Here is a 15,948-nt window from a genome sequence, read left to right as displayed (position 1 = left end):
GCATCCAATTACAATTCAGTATGTTTACACATGAATATTACACCAAGGACCCACAACTTTTGAAGAAATGGCTCCATGTCCTGTGCCAGCTCAAGCTACTGCTACCTAAAGTACATCACAGTGTTCCCGTACACTTGACCTTAGCAGAAATTAGTTTATACTACAAAGTCAACTGTAATGGTAATACCATTGTAAAGTACAATTTCTCAAATTTCCAGCAAAATCAATGACGAGACCTCCCCGCTGCGCTTCTCTGCATGATTGAAGCAGGTAATAGAGCTTCGCTGGGTCTTTATAAAAATGGTGTCTGGAGAAGTGAAGGTTACTGATCGATAGTGAAATGGGAAGATATGTTGTGTTGGGATAACTGCTGTTTTCACCCGATTTGTCCAACTTATCACCTCTAAAATGTCAATAAACCACTATAAAGAGTTTATGTAATGTCTCATTACACACAGTGCATTCAGAAAGTATTCAGACCCCTTGACTTTTTCCACATTTTGTTATGTTACAGCCTTATTCTAAAATTGATGAAATAAAATACAAATCCTCATCAATCTTAACACAATAACCCCTTACTTACAACACTAAAACAGAGTTTTAGACATTTTTGCAAATGTGTTCAAAATAAAAAACAGAAATATCATATTTACATAAATATTCAGACCCTTTGCTATGAGACTCCTGTTTTCATTGATCGTCATTGAGATGTTTCTACAACTATGATTGGAGTTCACCTGCGGTAAGTTCAATTGATTGGACAGGATTGGGAAAGGCACACACCTGTCTATGTAAGGTCCCACAGTTGACAGTGCATGTCAGAGCAAAAACCAAACCATGGTCGAAGGAATTGTCCGTAGTGCTCCAAGACAGGATTGTGTCGAGGCACAAATCTGGGGAAGGGTAACAAAACATTTTCTGCAGCTGATCAATTTGATGTTATTTTAATGGACAAAAAAATGTGCTTTTATTTAAAAAACAAAGACATTTCTAAATGACCCCAAACTTTTAAACGGTAGTGTGTGTATATATATATATATATATACAGTGCCTTGCGAAAGTATTCGGCCCCCTTGAACTTTGCGACCTTTTGCCACATTTCAGGCTTCAAACATAAAGATATAAAACTATATTTTTTTGTGAAGAATCAACAACAAGTGGGACACAATCATGAAGTGGAACGACATTTATTGGATATTTCAAACTTTTTTAACAAATCAAAAATGGAAAAATTGGGCGTGCAAAATTATTCAGCCCCCTTAAGTTAATACTTTGTAGCGCCACCTTTTGCTGCGATTACAGCTGTAAGTCCCTTGGGGTATGTCTCTATCTATTTTGCACATCGAGAGACTGAATTTTTTTTCCCATTCCTCCTTGCAAAACAGCTCGAGCTTAGTGAAGTTGGATGGAGAGCATTTGTGAACAGCAGTTTTCAGTTCTTTCCACAGATTCTCGATTGGATTCAGGTCTGGACTTTGACTTGGCCATTCTAACACCTGGATATGTTTATTTTTGAACCATTCCATTGTAGATTTTGCTTTATGTTTTGGATCATTGTCTTGTTGGAAGACAAATCTCCGTCCCAGTCTCAGGTCTTTTGCAGACTCCTTCAGGTTTTCTTCCAGAATGGTCCTGTATTTGGCTCCATCCATCTTCCCATCAATTTTAACCATCTTCCCTGTCCCTGCTGAAGAAAAGCAGGCCCAAACCATGATGCTGCCACCACCATGTTTGACAGTGGGGATGGTGTGTTCAGCTGTGTTGCTTTTACGCCAAACATAACGTTTTGCATTGTTGCCAAAAAGTTCAATTTTGGTTTCATCTGACAAGAGCACCTTCTTCCACATGTTTGGTGTGTCTCCCAGGTGGCTTGTGGCAAACTTTAAACGACACTTTTTATGGATATCTTTAAGAAATGGCTTTCTTCTTGCCACTCTTCCATAAAGGCCAGATTTGTGCAATATACGACTGATTGTTGTCCTATGGACAGAGTCTCCCACCTCAGCTGTAGATCTCTGCAGTTCATCCAGAGTGATCATGGGCCTCTTGGCTGCATCTCTGATCAGTCTTCTCCTTGTATGAGCTGAACGTTTAGAGGGACGGCCAGGTCTTGGTAGATTTGCAGTGGTCTGATACTCCTTCCATTTCAATATTATCGCTTGCACAGTGCTCCTTGGGATGTTTAAAGCTTGGGAAATCTTTTTGTATCCAAATCCGGCTTTAAACTTCTTCACAACAGTATCTCGGACCTGCCTGGTGTGTTCCTTGTTCTTCATGATGCTCTCTGCGCTTTTAACGGACCTCTGAGACTATCACAGTGCAGGTGCATTTATACGGAGACTTGATTACACACAGGTGGATTGTATTTATCATCATTAGTCATTTAGGTCAACATTGGATCATTCAGAGATCCTCACTGAACTTCTGGAGAGAGTTTGCTGCACTGAAAGTAAAGGGGCTGAATAATTTTGCACGCCCAATTTTTCAGTTTTTGATTTTTAAAAAAAGTTTCAAATATCCAATAAATGTCGTTCTACTTCATGATTGTGTCCCACTTGTTGTTGATTCTTCACAAAAAAATACATTTTTATATCTTTATGTTTGAAGCCTGAAATGTGGCAAAAGGTCGCAAAGTTCAAGGGGGCCGAATACTTTCGCAAGGCACTGTATATATATATATATATATATAGAGGTCGACCGATTATGATTTTTCAACGCCGATACCGATACCGATTATTGGAGTTCCAAAAAAGCCGATACCGATTAATCGTCCGATTAATTTTATTTTACTTGTAATAATGACAATTACAACAATACTGAATGAACACTTATTTTAACTTAATATAATACATCAATAAAATCAATTTAGCCTCAAATAAATAATGAAACATGTTCAATTAGGTTTAAATAATGCAAAAAGAAAGTGTTGTAGAAGAAAGTAAAAGTGCAATATTTGCCATGTAAGAAACCTAAGGTTTAAGTTCCTTGCTCAGAACATGAGAACATATGAAAGCTGGTGCAGGCAGCGATCGGTTGAAGAGCATGCATTTAGTTTTACTAGCATTTAAGAGCAGTTGGATGCCACGGAAGGAGTGTTGTATGGCATTGAAGCTCGTTTGGAGGTTTGTTAACAGAAGGGTTAGATGTATACAGAATGTTGTCGCCTGCGTAGAGGTGGATCAGAGAATCACCAGCAGCAAGAGCGACATCATTGATGTATACAGAGAAGAGAGTCGACCCGAGAATTGAACCCTGTGGCACCCCCATATAGACTGCCAGAGGTCCGGACAACAGGCCCTCCGATTTGACACACTGAACTCTATCTGAGAAGTAGTTGGTGATCCAGGCAAGGCAGTCATTTAAGAAACCAAGGCTGTTGAGTCTGCTGATAAGAATACAGTGATTGACAGAGTCGAAAGTCTTGGCCAGATCCATGAAGACGTTTGCACAGTACTGTCTTTTATTGATTGCGGTTATGATATTATTTAGGACCTTGAGCGTGACTGAGGTGCACCCAGATTGCATAGCGGAGAAAGTACGGTGGGATTCAAAATGGTCGGTGACAGTGAGAGACTTGTTTCTGCAGAGATGGATTTTTAAAAGTAGAAGCTCCAACTGTTTGGGCAAAGACCTGGATAATATGACAGAACTCTGCAGGCTCTCTCTGCAGTAGATTGCAACTCTGCCCCCTTTGACAGTTCTATCTTGATGGAAAATGTTGTAGTTGGGGATGGAAATTTCAGAATTTTTGGTGGCCTTCCTAAGCCAGGATTCAGAGATGGCTAAGACATCAGGGTTAGCAGAGTGTGATAAAGCAGTGAATAAAACAAACTTAGGGAGGAGGCTTCTGATGTTAAAACTGGTTATGGATAGGGGGCAGCATTTTCACGTTTGGATGAAAAGCGTGCCCAGAGTAAACTGCCTGCTACTCAGTCCCAGTTGCTAATATATGCATATCATTAGTAGATTTGGATAGAAAACACTCTGAAGTTTCTAAAACTGTTTGAATGATGTCAGTGAGTATAACAGAACTCCCATGGCAAAAAAAACCTGAGAAAAAAACCTGAGAAAAAAATCCAACCAGGAAGTGGGAAATCTGAGGTTGGTCGTTTTTCAACTCATTCCCTATTGAAGATACAGTGGAATATGGGTCATGTTGCACTTCCTAAGGCTTCCACTAGATGTCAACAGTCTTTAGAACCTTGTCTGATGCTTCTACTGGGAAGTGGGGCCGAATGAGAGGGGAATGAGTCAGAGGTCTGGCAGAATGCTTTGAGCTCGTGACGCTCATTCACCTGAGAGCGAGCTCTGTTCCATAGCTTTTCTACAGACAAAGGTTGGAACATTATTGAAGATTTATGTTAAAAACATCCTAAAGATTGATTCTATACTTCGTTTGACATGTTTCTACTGACTGTAATATGACTTTTCGTCTGAACTTTTTGCTGGACCTGCCCGCGCGTCGTGAGTTTAGATTGTGTACTGAACACTCGAACAACAAGGAAGAATTTGGACATAAATTATGGACTTTATGGAACAAATCAAACATTTATTGTGGAACTGGGATTCCTGGGAGTGCATTCTGACAAAGATCATCAAAGGTAAGTGAATATTTATAATACTATTTCTGACTTCTGTTGACTCCAACATGGCGGATATCTTCTTGGGTTGTGTTGGTCTCTGAGCGCCGTACTCAGATTATTGCACGGTTGCATTAAGGAGAAGTATATCTTTAAATCTGTGAATAACACTTGTATCTTTTATTCATGTTTATTATGAGTATTTCTGTGATTTGATGTGGCTCTGTGCAAATTCACGGGATGTTTTGGAGGCAAAGCCAAATGTAAACTGAGGTTTTTGCATATAAATATGAACTTGATCGAACAAAATATACATGTATTGTGTAACATATTGTCCCGGGAGTGTCATCTGATGAAGAATATCAAAGGTTAGTGATTATTTTTATCAATATTTCTGCTTTTTGTGACTCCTCTCTTTGGTTGGAAAATCTCTGTATGCTTTCAGTGACTAGTTGCTGACCTAACATAATGATATGTTCTGCTTTCGCCGAAAAGCAGAAATCGGACACTGTGGTTGGATTAACAAGAATTGTATCTTTAAAATGGTGTCTAATACTTGTATGTTTGAGAAAATTGAATTAGGAGATTTCTGTTGATTGAATTTGGCGCCCTGCAATTTCATCGGCTGTTGGCGAGGGGTTCCGCTAGCAGAACGGGGTAGTGGAACCCCAGTCCTAGACAGGTTTTAACATGCATGAAACCAAGGCTTTTACGGTTACAGAAGTCAACAAATGAGAACAGAGAATAAAAGGAGCAGATTTCTGGGCGTGGTAGAATAGATTCAGGGCATAATGTACAGACAAAGGTATGGTAGGATACGAGTACAGTGGAGGTAAGCCTAGGCATAGAGTGACAATGAGAGAGGTTGCATCTATGTGTAACAGTATAACTTTAGACCGTCCCCTCGCCCATACCCGGGCGCGAACCAGGGAACCTCTGCACACATCAACAACAGTCACCCACGAAGCATCGTTACCCATCGCTCCACAAAATCCACGGCACTTGCAGAGCAAGGGGAACTACTACTTCAAGGTCTCAGAGCAAGTGACGTCACCGATTGAAACGCTATTTAGCGCGCACCACCGCTAACTAGCTTGCCGTTTCACATCCGTTACATATGGAGACACCAGTTAAGCCACGTGAGGTCTCCACATGTGTGGGGTGTGGGACAAAAGAGCTAGCTGAGGCATATTGAGCGGACTGGGGGCTCCGCAGTCAAATAAAACAATAACAATAAACAGCTGTAGACAAGGCATATTGACATTAGAGAGAGGCAAAAATCAATCACAGGTGTTGATTGGGAGAGCTAAGACAACAGCAGGTAAGGCAACAACAACGGGTAAAAGGTGATGAATGGGCAGAGAGCGAGGTAGGTTATGTATACACAGGACCTAAGTTTGAGGCTGGGGCCAATAGATAAACAAAATGAACTACTGTGTCAGTGAACAGTCCAGGAGGCATCAGCTGTGTAGCCGAGTGATTATAGGGTCCAATGAGCAGCAATAGGTGAGACGGAGACGTTTGGTAGTCGCTACTACACTAGACGAGCGGGAGACACGGCGTTCAGAAAGCTAGCGATCCGGGGGTATCAGCAGATGGGTCTTCTGCGACATCGCAACGGAAAGCCTGCTCCCGCAAAACTGTTAGACCCCCTGAATTGGCTATGATAAATTGAACTAAAATATGTAGGAAGCACGGGGAAGGATATACGGTAGCCAGTCATTTATGGGAGAGAATTATGTGGGAATGGCTGGTTGACTATTGTAAAATTCAGAAGTCGTATCCAGGCCTTAAGCCAAAGTTTAGACTGAAAATGGGTAAAAACAAAATGTGAAAATAAGTATAGCTCCAGGACAGGATAAATGGATTTTGTACATTTGGCAAAATGAAACAAAGAGGAAACATGAACAATCAGTATTGTGTGCAGTGGAATCACACTGGGCCTATGGTAACGCCACAATGGGGTTTGGATCCCATTGAGGGTTCTGGTGACAGGGTGAACGGCTACTGTGAGAATAATGTAAGATTAGGCAGTGAGTATGGGATGAAGAAAGATAAAGAAAGTTTAATCGCAGTGGTGGGAAAAAGTACCCCATTGTCAAACTTGAGTAAAAGTAAATATACCTTAACAGAAAATTTACTCAAGTAAAAGTGTCATCCAGTAACATCCTACTGGAGTAAAAGTCAGAAAGTATTTGGTTTGAAGTATACTTAAGAATCAAAAGTCAATGTAATTGCAAAAATATACTTATGTATAAAAAAATAAAGTAAAAGTATAAATAATTTTATAATCATTATATTAAGCAAAACCAGGCAGCACCATTTTCTTTATTTTATAAATGTATGAATAGCCAGGTGCACACTCCCAACACTCTGACATGATGTACAAATGAAGCATTTGTGTTTGGTGAGTCTGACAGATCAGAGGCAGTAGGGATGCTCTCTTGATAAGTTTGTGAATTGGTCCATTATCCCATCCTGCTAAGCATTCAAAATGTAATGAGTACTTTTGGTGTCAGGGAAAATGTATGGAGTAAAAAGTACAATAGTGAAGTAAAAGTTGTTAAAAATATAAATAATAAACTACAGATACCCCCAAAAAACACTTAAGTAAAACATACTTTAAAATCTACTTAAGTACTTTACAGCACTGGTTAATTGAGAACTCTCCTGAAAATTGAACTCAGGAGCCCTTTGCTAGCTAGGGTGTTAGGGTGTTGGTTTCAGCTAGTCCTAAACCACAGGGGTTTAGGTGCGATAAACAAAAAACTAGAAAAACAAGGGCTAAGCGAAAAAGATCAACTGAAATAGCAGTTGTGGTTAACGCTGAAAGCTGGGCACACCCAATCTAAGACGTAGTAGATGAAGACACCTGAAGCTCTGCTCGGAAAACAAAGAATACACTTTTTTTTTTAAACGGGGCCTCAAATCTGATATCAAGATTACCGGTTTATGAAGAAGGCCTAAAGAAAATAATGGGCCAATCATATCGATTGGATGCCATGACGAATTTGACGCTATGCGACCAACCGCTGGAGACTTCCTTCAGCAAAGATGGCTGACAAAAATACTAGGACCGAAGCAAATGTTAGGTAATTATAACGCCATAACGAATCAATCAACAAATGCACAGTTGAGGGAATATGTTAGTTAATGTAGAAACAAAAGATTATACATATTTTTTGGTCATGAAGTCAATTTACAAAAATCGCTATTTAGCTAGCTAGCTAACTACCTAACATTAGCCAGCTAGCTAGCTAGCTTTATGGGTGTTGTGACATGAGTATGAAATTGTAATTCGTGTTTAATGTTTCAGTGACTCCTGAGAAAACCACCAAACCAGGCTGTCGTCTTGTGAAACAGTGGATGTAAGGAATATAGCTAGCTAAAGTTTTACTGAAAATGTAATGTGCATTTTGTATGCTTACCTTGCTGGTATTTGCCATGAAATGCAGCTGAAGTAATGTAGCTAGTTAACCATTGTCTTGCTTATTGTGTAGTGGAGGATAAAAATACCTGTATGCCTATGGATGTGTAGCTAGCTAAAAAAAATATAGCTAAGAATATATTTACTGATCATGTGCTTTACCTTGGCAAATAAAGGTGTGGTTCAGGTCTTTTTCAGTCATATCCAATACCAAGAGTATCAAACTCCAGTCTTTGGATGATGCTGTGTCTGCATGTATGTATTACAATTATACACTTCAACAGTGTTTACCAATCCTGGTCCATCTATGGTTACACATTGTAACTATGCAATAGACTAGACACATGATTTAACTAGTTAAAGACGGATTTGTAATTCACATATATATAGAAACAGAATTTAAAAAGAAAGGTACCCTATACTTTCTATGTATCATGTAAATACTTGAATAAACAGTTCATCTCAATATCTAATTTCCTTCATCTGCACTGATCTGAGGACACAGGATAGGTGTAGTATTTCATCAAATCAGATACTTTATTTCAACCAGTAGAGAATGTGAAATGATTTGAAAAAATTCAAGTGTTATAAATACATTATATTACAATTATAATAAATGCATTATGAATAAAAGTTCTGTACTTCATTGCACATCTGGTGTGCATTATAAAAACAGGAAGAAAGAGGAAGTGGGGAGAGAGGTGTGAGAGTGTGAAAGGGAAAGAGGTAAGAACAGAGGAGCAGGGAAGGCAGCATATGATTAATGAATTACAATGCTACTAAACTTAATATTCTCTCAGTTCATCACAATTACATAATAGTGTCTCTAGTGGTGTCTCCTAACCAGCCTTGGGCTCCCAGTCGACCTGAAGGTTATCTTAAGAGTGGGTGATGTGGCGATGACGGGACTGGTGGTTGGCATCCTCTCTCACATCAAAACAAAGCTGCAGATGAGACTGATGGAGAAGAGAGATATCATGATTAAGCCTTGTATTTATTAATTATTTATTATTATTATTTAATTCTAACACTGTCAGTCATCATAATCATCAGGAGGTGAAATGCAAACCTGACCAAGGATCATTAACTTGGGGACAGCTTTTTCTTTAACAATACTTCCTGTTGACCCGACCATGTGACCTCTCACCTCTGATCATGCTGTGCCCTCTATGGAGCCAGCTCAGATGCAGGAGGGGTTCACCAACACAGCTGATATAACCTAGAGGATTTAGGGAGAAGGGGGGGGGGGGGGAGATGAGGTGAAGGAGAGACTTATTGAGAAAATATAGTAGTTGAAGAGACAGTGTTCAACAGGAATCTGTGTATGTGGCCTCACCTGCTGTCCACACTAAGTGGCTGCAGAGTACTTTATTCCGAAAAACATATAGCGTAGTTATATAAATATAAATAATGACGTTTATTACTATTCTCCATAGTTGGTCCTATTGCCTATTCTTTGAAGGTGGCCACAGTTACGGTGCTTTTGGAAATTGTTTAGACCCCTTCACCCTTTTCCACATTTTGTTACATTACAGCCTAATTCTGAAAACATTTCATCAATCTACACACAATATCCCATAGTGACAAAGTGAACAGGTTTTCAGAAATGTTTACACATTTATTATAAAATATATATATAAACATTTACATGAGTATTCAGACTCTTTGACGTTGAGACTGGTGTTTTGTGGGTACTATTTAATGAAGCTGAAGGAGTGATGGTTGCTGATAATGGGCCTCTGTACGCCTATGTAGATATTCCATTAAAAATCAGCCGTTTCTAGGTACAATAGTCATTTACAACATTAACAATGTCTACACTGTATTTCTGGTCAATTTGATGTTATTTTAATGGACAAAAAAAAGAAGCTTTTCTTTCAAAAACAAAGACATTTCTAAATGACCCCAAACTTTTGAACGGTAGTGTATGTACAGTTGAAGTCGGAATTTTACATACACTTAGGTTGGAGTCATTAAAACTTGTTTTTCAACCACTCCACAAATTTCTTGTTAACAAACTATAGTTTTGGCAAGTCAGTTAGGACATCTACTTTGTGCATGACACATGTAATTCTCCCAACAATTGTTTACAGACAGATTACTTCACTTATAATTCACTGTATCACAATTCCAGTGGGTCAGAAGTTTACATACACTAAGTTGACTATATCCACAGTAAAACGAGTCCTATATCGACATAACCTGAAAGGCCCCTCAACAAGGAAGAAGCCACTGCTCCAAAACCGCCATAAAAAAGCCAGACTACGGTTTGCAACTGCACATGGGGACAAAGATCATACTTTTTTAGAGAAATGTCTTCTGGTCTGATGAAACAAAAATAGAACTGTTTGTTCTCCTCGAGCTGACAAGGTAAAAATCTGTCATTCTGCCCCTGAACAAGGCAGTTAACCCACTGTTCCTAGGCCGTCATTGAAAATAAGAACTGACTTGCCTAGTTAAATAATGGTATTTTTAAAAATATATTTTTTTACTTGAATATGTTTGAGGCCATTTGATACACTGGCTTGGTATTACTGCTTGCGTTTTAGTATGTCAATCGCAGGACCCACTCTGCCATTGTCCTGGACCCTACTGGTTCCCGTAATGCGGAGCACCATATGAGTGAAAACCTGGTCAAGCACATCAGGTATGGTACATCTATTCTATGGTCTGGGCAAAATGATTGTTCAGCTATTTCTCCAATGTCCAGGATAGTATTCATAATTCATTAAGTTGACCTGTCATTGATGTTGAGACTATTGTTACAATTTATAGTCCAGTTGCATATTGAAGACTCAATTAGTTGTATTCATGCTATGAAGAGGTCATCATGAAGAATTATTGATCTCCGTTCAAGCACGCCATCTCAATCATGAGCAGCCATTGTTCATGTGTTATGCAATGCAGGTGTATGTATATTGTTGGAACTAGCGAGTAGAGAAGGTCATGGTATATGTACAAACAAGCCATGTTTTCCTCCCCAACCAGATACTGGTTTGAGCAACGAAACCCACAGAACCCAGCACAGAATCTGTGTTCAGCAATGTTCCCCGCCAGGCGACAACAATACCTCACACCAAGCAAAGAGACGGCCACAATTGTGTTGTTTATGTGCTTCTGGTGAGTTCATATGCTAATTAGTTCCCAGGATAATTCAGTAGGCAAATCTATGGTATGTTAGAAATCTGTGCGTCACCCTTAAGGGTAGGCCACCCAAAAAAGTGGGCCAAAAACAAATGCACCCAATGTTCACATGCAGAGATCTTTGAGGGTTTAGCCAAAGTCATTCCATTGAAAGGATTAGATTAGCATAACAACAACATAGTATATGTGTTTCACACTGGTCATGTTCACACCTAAGAAAATGGTCTGAAACAGGAAGGGACCCATGTGCATGTGTTCAAGGAGAAACCATTATTTTTTTCTGTTGCTAACCGATGTGCTATGGTATCCACTAATGAATATGACCCAGGGCAATGGAGAACCTGGTTGATATGACCCAGGTCAATGGAGAACCTGGTTGCTATGACCCAGGTCAATGGAGAACCTGGTTGCTATGACCCAGGTCAATGGAGAACCTGGTTGCTATGACCCAGGTCAATAGAGAACCTGGTTGCTATGGCCCAGGTCAATAGAGAACCTGGTTGCTATGGCCCAGGTCAATGGAGAACCTGGTTGCTATGACCCAGGTCAATGGAGAACCTGGTTGCTATGACCCAGGTCAATGGAGAACCTGGTTGCTATGACCCAGGTCAAAGGAGAACCTGGTTGCTATGACCCAGGTAAATGGAGAACCTGGTTGCTATGACCCAGGTCAAAGGAGAACCTGGTTGCTATGTGACAAACTCTGTATGAAATGTTGGTGTACTATCATCAAATCATTGGAGCTTCGTCATCACCAGTGTTCTGGCTTGTTCTCATGATTACAGTCAAGCAACAAAGGTTTTCTAAAGTCTAAGACTATCACAATGAATCAGATGATCATTATTGTTAAGATGCAAAGGCAGTTGGAGGCCCTGCTTTTCACATTTTCATATTTCCCCAATGGCTCTATAGATGGTAGACATGATGTGTCCCATCGTCTGTTGTTTATATACTACCTAGATGGCCAGAGAGTTAATGCAGAGGGAGAAGGTACTAAGTGACCCAACTGTCCCAATGCATGTTAACATCAGTGGGGCCAGAATGGAGGTGGCGAAAGAGACCTTGGACAAAGGTGAGATTGTCAGATTTAAAAAAATTTAAAGTGATAGACAATATAAAGCTGAAGGATTGTAGTCTAGTCTACATCATACACTGTAGCGTGTGTCATTACCGTGTGATGGGGTATAAGGTGCTGCAACCCAAGTCACTGATGGCTTATCTCATTTAGTGTTGCTACATTGGGCCCCTACTTTTATATAGACTATCGATAGTGTTTTGATGGCACTATCGTTTAACTTGCCATGTTTGAGGTTGGCAACGTTTTGCTGTAGTTTCAGCCTACATGGAGGTCAAAGTAGCTGACCGACTACATTAGAAATCCTAAGTAGCCTTATAATCTACAACCTCCCCCATGTTTGAAAAATTTTGCAGTTTCTATGCAACAGATGAGGGGAGGGAGGGGCTGGGCGATAATTATTTTACACAGGCAAAAAGCAAACCTGAGTGCCTGTCAGTTTGCAGGCCAACTCCATGTCACACAGTTGACGTGACAATTCCATAAGAACTTTAATCTTTCCACGTTTGAACGGGGCCCAAACGTCCGTTGCTCTATGAACAATGGTCGGAGTCTAGGCAATTTGCTGTGGTCTGAGATATGTTGACTTTTGTAGTAACTCTATGTCTATAACCTTAAAAGGGGTGGATTAGTCATTTCATTCGTTTAATCTGTTTCCTTACATTAATAGCAGGTAGTGATTAATATTCAGGTTTAACTAGCCACTGCCAACAAATGCTAATGGCCATTTCTTCACCAAACTGTCAATCTCCCCTCTTTGCCACATTTATGGCCAAATCATCTCTTGCATGGATTGTCTGCCAATGATTTCACCTAGAATTGGACGGCAGTGGTTAGTTAAACAAAACCAAATCGTGGATTGCTGAGCTATCCTTCTAACTGTGACATCATATCATGGAATCAATGGCCTAATTGACATGTACTTTCACAGAGGTAGTGTTCCACATGCTCCAGTTGGTACCACACCACCTGTACTGGTGTATCATCACCATCTACCATCAACACAGAGATAATCCTGCCTTACAATGGATGTGCCCACCCTGCCACCATTGAAGGCCTGCACACCAAGGCTACTATTGCGTCAATACGGTGTCAAGATGTTCCAACAACGCAGCAAGAGAGGCAATCCGTGTGTTGGAGATCTTCACCTACTTCTTCGAAGATGGTGCTGTTCCCTGCAACACCATAGACTACACTATGCACAACCAAAGGCCCTTTTAAGAGCCATCCACACTGCACTAAGAATATTCTTCCAAGGCACTCTTCAAATAATGAATTAAAATGCCTTTATTTGTATGGCATGTTCAATTTAAACGCTTCGCATAAAACATTTTTTACAAAAAAATTTTGTTTCTATTGAACATGCCATACTAATAAAGCCATTTTAATTCATTATATGAAGAGTGCCTTGGTCCTCCTTTTTGATGACCAATTTACCTCTTTTACCAAAGAGCCCCTTCTGTCTACCAAAATGTACTATTGTGTACCTTAGTAGCGCTTCCCTTCCTCCTCTTTCTAAAGACTATTCTTCTATTTACTTAGCTAATGTCAACTGCAGTTATTCAATTCCCAGTTTCTCTCCCTTTGATTTCTACTTATCAGGTGAGGGTGCTGTTTAAGAGTGTGATGTCTGTACAAAAACAAACAGGCTATTTAAGTCACACATATTTAAAACAATTAGACACCTTATAACCCACACATTCATGTATCAATGTTTGATGGATTGTGTTGTGCAGTAAGCAAGCTCAGATGTATAACTGTGGCTCCTTTGACTTTCAACAGAATAGGCAAGAGGAAATTTCGTTATTTCTATAACTACACTATATTGTTTATCCTCGTGTGTCTGTGCATGTTTTTCAGCATAAAGTACTCTGCAGCCACGTAGTGTGGACAGCAGGTGAGGCCACACACAGATTCCTGTTGAACAGTGTCTCTTCAACTAAACTATATTTTTTATTTTTGTCTACTTAGTAAATATTTTCTTAACTCTTCTTGAATTGCACTGTTGGTTAAGGGCTTGTAAGTAAACATTTCACTGTAAAGTCTACACATTGCATAGTTACAATGTGTAACCATAGATGTCCCAGGACCAGAATTGGTAAACACTGTTGAACTTTTATTCATAATACATCTATTATAATTGTAATATAATGTATTTATAACACTTGAACTTTTTTCAAAGCATTTCACATTCTCTACTGGTTGAAATAAAGTCTCTGATTTGATGAAATACTACACCTATCCTGTTTATCAGATCAGTGCAGATGAAGGAAATTAGATATTGAGATGAACTGTTTATTCAAGTATTTACATGATACATAGAAAGTATAGGGTACATTTCTTTTTAAATTCTGTTTCTATATATATGTGAATTACAAATCCGTCTTTAACTAGTTAAATCATGTGTCTAGTCTATTGCATAGTTACAATGTGTAACCATAGATGGACCAGGATTGGTAAACAAGGTTGAAGTGTATAATTGTAATACATACATGCAGACACAGCATCATTCAAAGACTGGAATTTGATACTCTTGGTATTGGATATGACTGAAAAAGACCTGAACCACACCTTTATTTGCCAAGGTAAAGCACATAATCAGTAGCTAAATATATTCTTAGCTATATTTTTTTTTATAGCTAGCTACACATCCATAGGTATACAGGTATTTTTATCCTCCACTACACAATAAGCAAGACAAGACAATGGTTAGCTAGCTACATTACTTCAGCTGCATTTCATGGCAAATACCAGCAAGGCAAGCATACAAAATGCACATTACATTTTCAGTAAAACTTTAGCTAGCTATATTCCTTACATCCACTGTTTCACAAGACGACAGCCTGGTTTGGTGGTTTTCTCAGGAGTCACTGAAACATTAAACACGAATTACAATTTCATACTCATGTCACAACACCCATAAAGCTAGCTAGCTGGCTAATATTAGGTAGTTAGATAAACTAGCTAACTAGCGATTTTCGTCAATTAACTTCATGACCAAAATATATTTAGAATCGTTTGTTTCTACATTAACTAAAATATTCCTCTCAACATTTTTTTTTTTTTTGCATGATTCGTTAAGACGTTATAATTACCTAACATTTGCTTCGGTCCTAGTATTTTTGTCAGCCATCTTTGCTGAAGGAAGTCTCCAGCGGTTGGTCGCATAGCGTCAAATTCGTCATGGCATCCAATCGATATGATTGGCCCATTATTTTCTTTAGGCCTTCTTCATAAACCGGTAATCTTGATATCAGATTTGAGGCCCCGTTTAAAAAAATGTTTTATTCTTTGCTTTCGGAGTAGAGCTTCATGTGTCTTCATCTACTACGTCTTAGATTGGGTGTGCCCAGCCTCCAGCGTTAACCACAACTGCTATTTCAGTTGATCTTTTTCGCTTAGCCCTTGTTTTTCTAGTTTTTTTTTTATCTCAAACCAACACCCTAACACCCCAGCTTGCAAGGGGCTCCTGAGTTCAATTTTCAAGAGAGTCCTCGATTTAACCAGTGGTGTTTTTTTTTAACCTTTATTTAACTAGGCAAGTCAGTTAAGAACACATTCTTATTTTCAATGACGGACTAGGAACAGTGGGTTGACTTGCCTGTTCAGGGGCAGAACAACAGATTTGTACTTTGTCAGCTCGGGGATTTGAACTTGCTACCTTCCGGTTACTAGCCCCATGTAAAGTAGTTAAGTAATAATACTACTTATTAAGTAGTTTT

The 15,948-nt window shown here is 39.3% G+C and overlaps 1 long non-coding RNA gene across 1 annotated transcript; it reads right to left on the bottom strand.

Annotated features, from left to right (window-relative positions):
• Nucleotides 1–8,643: 8,643 nt before the first annotated feature.
• Nucleotides 8,644–15,370, bottom strand: LOC139419397 (uncharacterized). Its single transcript, XR_011635401.1, has 4 exons — nucleotides 15,322–15,370; nucleotides 15,045–15,096; nucleotides 9,155–9,226; nucleotides 8,644–8,963 (listed from the first exon to the last, which is right to left on the bottom strand). It is a non-coding gene; the product is annotated as an uncharacterized lncRNA (long non-coding RNA).
• Nucleotides 15,371–15,948: the final 578 nt, after the last annotated feature.

Source organism: Oncorhynchus clarkii, chromosome 10 (genome assembly GCF_045791955.1).
Source record: "Oncorhynchus clarkii lewisi isolate Uvic-CL-2024 chromosome 10, UVic_Ocla_1.0, whole genome shotgun sequence".
Lineage (NCBI taxonomy): Eukaryota > Metazoa > Chordata > Actinopteri > Salmoniformes > Salmonidae > Oncorhynchus > Oncorhynchus clarkii.
The sequence above is the reverse complement of the archived record's forward strand: the minus strand, read 5'-3'. Positions and strand labels throughout refer to the sequence as shown.